This window comes from Ursus maritimus, unplaced genomic scaffold (assembly GCF_017311325.1).
Source record: "Ursus maritimus isolate PB19 unplaced genomic scaffold, ASM1731132v1 scaffold_29, whole genome shotgun sequence".
Classification (NCBI taxonomy): domain Eukaryota; kingdom Metazoa; phylum Chordata; class Mammalia; order Carnivora; family Ursidae; genus Ursus; species Ursus maritimus.
The window spans coordinates 8,287,738-8,294,602 of record NW_024425452.1 but is presented as its reverse complement, the minus strand read 5'-3'; positions in this window follow the sequence as shown (position 1 = coordinate 8,294,602).

Here is a 6,865-nt window from a genome sequence, read left to right as displayed (position 1 = left end):
GTTCTGAGTATACACAGGGGTTTTTGTTTTTTTAAGTCTATAATTGTGATGTGCTTAGGAACAGTGTTGTGATGGCCATCAGCCCTTGGCTTGTGAACACTCTCTCCTGCCTTTCTGCAACGCAGTCCTTATAAATGGTAGTGTGATTTTAAAATTCTGAGTTACTGGTCTTTTTTCACAACAGAATATGTCCTTTTTTATCTATCCTCCCTAGAACCTGATGAAGCATTTTAATTTGAAGATTTAAGTCTTCTTCTGCTCATATAAACTTCCTTCTACTACTTAATGGCTTCCTCATCTCCCTCTGTTAATTTTTCTTTGCCTAGCACTCCTGTTACTCACAGGGACAGTCTACTGGGTCTATTATCCAAATCTATGGCTTTGCCCTTTATTTCATTGGTTTTAACAGATTTTCTGTGCTCCTTCTATTCATCTATTGATTTGTTTGCATATCATTGTCCATCCATGTAGATGGAGCTAAATTGTGTGTGTGTGTGTGTGTGTGCGCGCGCGCGCGTGCGCAAGCACACAGCTCGAGGGCTATGCTTGAATCTCCTTAATTGTTCTTACGATTTTGTTTGTTGGGGAATGGGGTGCATGTTTGTTCAAGATCAAGTTCAAAGTCTAACCTGGCTCTGTCAATAGTTAAATAACATTTTTTATACCTTATCTGTTCCAAAAATATTTCTGATATCAAATAATACTATTTATATTAATTGGCTGATGTTTAAGCTCTACTTGGAGGATCAGTTTCAGGAAGTTTTTGTTATTCTTTGTTCCTATCTAAATCTGAAAGACTAGCCTGTAATTTTTAACTGCAATTTCAGTTTGGTGAAAGCGGAGATATTGTCAGGCTTCTCAGCCCTTGCTTCCACAGTCTTTACTGCCTGTTGTGGAAGATAAGAGAGTTCTGATCTAGAGGAGGAATTATGCAATAGCTTTATGTTGCTAGAAGCCACTTACTTTGTGTGTCTCTTGAGTCTCTTCATTCTGGGTTCTGGCACCCCTTTGGTTGGTTGTTGATTTAGTTTGTCTGTTTCCTGGGGGGTGACATTCCAGTTGCTGTGGTACCTTGGGTGGCGATAATCTTGATAATGAAGGGAGGCACAGCAATCTGGCAAAGTATGTCAGATATTTGCCAGAGTGTGAAAATATAATTCCCCTAATGAAAGCTTGAACAAAGGCTCTCTGTTCCTCAGCTTTTTCAGCAGGCTATGCTTGGTGTTTTTCTAGAACCAGGGCCAGAAAGGACTCAATGCATCTGCTAAGCATTCCTGCAGCTCATGGGGGACAAGGAAGACCCACTGTCATGTCACGAATGCTCAGCTGAGAAAATAAATTACCATTCCCTGGGAATTCACAAACCTCTGCAAACCAATCGTTCTCAAATTTCTACCCCTTGGGTCTCTGCCACTTGCCTCCAAATTCTCGTCCAACACAGAGGAGGGAACTTCTCTATCGACTCTTCTTTCTCTCTTTGAATCCAAGGTCTTACATTCTCTAGTTGAACAGCAGGCCTGGTTATTGCTCAGCTCAGGACAGGTCCTGTAGTTTGATTAGAGATGTAGAATGAAGAGTGCCTGTCTGGCTCAGTCAGTATAGCATGTGACTCTTGATCTCAGGGTCATGAGTTCAAGACCCACATTAGATGTGGAGACTACTTAAAAAAAAAAAAAGAGCTAGAATGGTAGCATACACAGAGTGTCATAGATAAGAGGAGAGGGAAACCTAAATAAAATTAAAGGAAAACTTGCCAGAAAAAAATAAATAAATAAAATTTAAAAATAAAAAAGCATACGGTTAGGTAAAGAGTGATTTAAAACTCGACACTAGGGCACTTGGGTGGCTCAGTCTGTTAAGCGTCTGACTCTTGGTTTCAGCTCAGGTCATGATCTCAGGGTCCTGGGATCCAGCCCTGAGTTGGGCTCTACACTCAGCATGATGTCTGCTTGAGTTTCTCTCCCTCTGCCCCTCCCCCTGCTGCCTCTCGCAAATAAATCAATAAATCTTTAAAAAAAATAATAAAACAAAACTCAACTCTATTGAAAACAAAGCCAATGCTCTTTCCCCTAGAGACCATTTGCTCAAGAAATGAAAGTTGAGACGTCTCCTCAATCCACTCTTCCTTCTTCTTTTTGAAGATAGAAGTTGTTGCTATGTGTGTATATTTATGTGGATGTGGGGTGGTGGGATAGGTCAGCTGGGGAGAGTAGCAAGTGAGAAGAGTTAACAAACTCATGAACTGTCAGATTTCTCTAATCTGCACTTTATTTTCTAAATCACCCACTTCTTTCTTGTCTACCCCTAGACCTATGTTCTGTCCATTTGGGGGGCACAAAATCCAGTCTTTCCTAACTAATGACCTTAGCTTTTATCCTAGCCTTATTTCAATGGGTATTCATCAAAAATCTCTCAGAATAATATCTATCCCAATTTTAGTCAGCCTAAATGAGAGCAGCTCCAACGAGTGCATTTTGTCCTTGTTAATCAGACATAGACACTTCCTAGACCTCATCTGACAAGTATAGACCTCATCTGCCAGGTCTGTTTTTGGACAAAGTCCTTCTTTTTGGGGAGGGTTGCCAGTTAGTATGTCAGATCTTGAATTTAATTCCTGCTTAGTCTTTTACTATTTAAGTGTTTCTAGGAAAAAGTACTTTATCTCTCTGAGTCTCTTTATTCACCTATAAAATGAGATAATACCTACCTTGTGGAGTTATTGTGAGGATGAAGGGTAACATTTTGACACTGAGGGGCACTTCGAAAAATTAGAAGAAAGTTAACTCATCTTACTATTTTTTATATTTTAAAAGTATTTGTATCAACTAGGGGTTTTTCCATAAATTGTCCAAATTTACCCTTGCAATGGCCCTCTGAGTTAAATATTATCACTGAAGAAGCTGAGATTCTGGCTAAAGGAGCTGGGGTTCAAGCTTAGATGTTGTAACTTCAGATATTGATTTTTTACAATCAATTCCAAATGCTTCTTCTAAAGATTAAGTTATAAAAGCACAGAGAAATGGATGTCCCTTGGTGGAATTTCAAGTATTAGTGAAAAGACAGAGAGAGATCTCGGCACCACATAACCAGCAGCTTACTCCAGCCTTGATTCCATCAGACCTAGGGAAGAGGGTCTTAGATGTGAGCATTCGGCCACTGCTGCCTGAATCATGATTACTCTGGGGATATTTTAACCCCCAGGATTTAGGATTCCTGTGTATTTCTCCTAAGAACGCATTTCTACCAGGGGCGCCTGGATAGCTCAGTAGGTTAGGCGTCCAAATCTTGACCTCAACTCAGGTCTTGATCTCAGGGTTGTTGAGTTCAAGCCCTGCATGGCATGAAGCCTACTTAAAAAAAAAAAAAAAAATTCTTTCAATTAAAAAAATCAGAATTTCTAGATTTCCATATATGAATTAAATAAAATGATGAATGAAGTGGAAGTAACTTCTCTGGTCACAAGGAATATCAGGTACTTACCTTGAAAAGGATCTGTTCTTGCAAAGTTCCCTTTTCTACACATTGTGTAGTTTCAATGAACAGAACAATATTGCTCTGTAAAAACAAATAAAACCCAAACAAGTACCTGATCTTTTTCCATGGTCAAGTTTTCACATACCTGCTCCAAAACAATGAACTAGCCAAAGAGCTGCATCTTGCTTAATATATGGGAGCAGCTGGCACAATACCCAGCACTCATGCAGTTAGTTCTGGAGGGAAAAGTCTCAAGTACCATCTTATTTCTTTCAGTAATTAAAGCTCCTAACTACTTCAGAGTTTGGTGGATAGATAGGTCAATATATTAAAAAAAAAAAAAAAAAGATTTATTCTAAAAGGGTTGGCTGATATTTTTGTCAGCTTTTTCATCAACATAAATCCAAATGTCAGCTTTCTGCATATTTTATTCTATTATCCTATTAGAGTAGGGCCAGAAGTCCTCACAAAATACTTGGATATTTTGCTCAGTACTTCTTTGAGGAATGTCCCACCAGGTAGAACTTGTTTTTGAACTTGTTCTATTACTAATGATCATTTTGATCATTGATGAAGATGGTGCCTGTTTCTCCACTTTAAAGTTCCTTGTTCTTACTTTTGTAATTAATATTGTTTTGTGGGAAAGCAATGTGAAATGTCCCATGTCCCTATGTAAATGTTTCATTCTTCCTCCATCTTCTATTTTTTTATTTACTAATTTACATCAGTAGAGACTCATAATTGTTATTTTATTCAACTCTTTACATTATAGTCATTATTTATTGAAACAATAAACTTGTCCTAGATTTGGCCAGTGAGACACTCTTCAGGCTGGTTCTTATGTCTTTTCCGACATGTGCTTATCTCGTACTTGCCTTGTTCCAGCTTTGGAATCAGTCTTTTCTTCAAGTCCTGGTTCCTCTTAGTGGTACAAACAGTCCCTGGCTTATGATAGTTTGACATACAATTTTTCAATTTTACAATGGTGCAAAAGTACTACACACTCAGTAAAAACCATACTTTGAATTTGAACTATGATCTTTCTGGGGCTAGTGATATGCAGTACGATTACCTCTCCTGATGCTGGGTCGTGGCAGCACAGTCCCCAGTCAGGCATGCGACCACGAGGGTGAGCCATCAGTATACCTACAACCATTCTGTCTCCATACAACCATTCTGTTTTTCAGTTTTGATACAGAATTCAACAGATTACAGGAGGTATTCAACACTTTATTATAAAGAGGCTTTGTGTTAGATGCTTGTGCCCAACTGTAGGCTAATGTGTTTCGAGCACATGTAAAGTAGGCTAGGCTAAGTAGATTGGGTGTACTATGTGCATTTTTTTATTTACATCATTTTCAACTTACAATGGTTTTATTGGGATGCGATCCCAGTGTAAGTCGAGGATGATTTGTATTTAGATTCTGAGATCTAAGAGTACTCATTGCTGTTGGGTTGTTGCCTTTCCCAGGCTCTCTCAGTCGTTGGAGATAAAGAATACCTGTATAAGTTATAAGCACGTGTATGAATGTGTGCACTTGCATCTAGAAATATAGCAACACCTAACTATGTATATCTATAGACAGTGAGTTCTGCTTTAACGTATTTTTTTTTTTTTTTTGAGAGACAGCGAGAGGGAACACAGGCAGGGGGAGTGGGAGAGGAAGAAGCAGGCTCCCAGGGGAGGAGCCTGATGCGGGGCTGGATCCCAGGACCCTAGGATTGTGACCTGAGCCAAAGGCAGACGATTAATGACTGAGACACCCAGGCGCCCCTAACGTATTTTTCATAATGTGATTTTGTCCCAATACAACTGAAATATTAAGGAACAGTTTGAGCATAGCACAATTTTCATGTTTGCTTAGGCTTGATTTCCTCTTCAAGAAACACAAGAAGATGAACACAGAAAACTACACGCAGTTGAACCAAGCCTTATCTTATGTAAGACACACACATGCACGCACACACACACACGTCCCACATCTACCATCTACTTCAATTTACTTTATGTGCTGCACGTCATACCCATCTCATCTGGTGTTACAGCTTTCTGATTTCAAATAACTCTCCATTCCACCACTTCACAATGACTCCGAAGCTGCAGTCCTTCTGACGCCTACTTCCATAAGCAAATTTCTGGTTCTTTTCAATGTAAAGTGCCACATTTAGTATCGTATTTATGTATTTCTTACTCATTTAACGTGTTAACTGTGATATCATTTTCACTATGTTCCAAATTTTTTTAATGTGTCACTGATGAAGTATTTGCTCCAACCTCATTTCTTTCATAAGTCCTGTCCTTTTTATTGTCTTATTTTGTATGACGTGACAATTTTTAGGAACGTGTATGTAGCATTCAAGCAGAACTCACTCTATTCAAAACCGTAAATTCACATAAGTATCTCTAATTTCAACACTCCAGGATTCATTCTGATTTTCTTGTCTTTTATTTTGGGAGCCCCAGTGATAAACCTAATTCCTCTTACCCTTGATATGGGCACTTAATTCATCAAGCCCCAGTAGATAACCCATCTCCCATCACTATCACTGCCTCATCCTCAAGGCAGATGTTCTCCTCACCACCCATACTTTGTCACCAGGGTTCTCCCTGCATAGATGCCAGCTTACCCTTCCTTAACTTATGACAACCCATACCGAACACCTTTTCCATGTGGTCCCTTGCTTCCTCTTCTTGGCTCTGATTCTCCACCATGAGCAGTCCACGTACATTGTTCAGGCTCCAACAACATGTACTGGTCTGAGCAACCTAGTCACCCTCACCACCAGGTGGGAACAAATACCTTGTTCAGTCCTACCTTTAGCTGTAGGACTGAATTGTTCATTAGAAGAAGAAATGGAAAGGGGAAAAGGAAGAAAAAGAGTCGAAATTTTTGTCAGAGGAATAAAAAATAGTGACTTATCACCCTGTAATAATGGTCTTCTGGACTTGAGTTATGGGATTAGCTTTATTCTATTTTAATTTTTTTAGGATTGTATTTATTTATTTGAGAAAGAGAGAGCACACATGTGCAGGGGGGAGGGGTAGAGGGAGCTGAGCGAGCCTGACATAGGGCTCGATCCCATTGGGATTATGACCTGAGCTGAAGTCAGACGCTTAACCGACTGAACCACCCAGGAGTCCTAACTCTATTCCATTTTAGAAAAGCCTTTTAATCTTACAGAGGAGCCAGGGATTACATCTATATTGAGCTAGGTTAAATTACCAGTCATTCTTCTCCCGAATTTCTGAAATGAAGTAAATGGAGCATGAAGTGATTGAAAAATATCCCTTTATAAGCGGCTGCTTCAATGTGTGGTGGTGTTTACCTTGCTATACATTAAGGACCTTTTATTTTATCCTGGATTTCAAACATAAAATGACTTTCTGGCC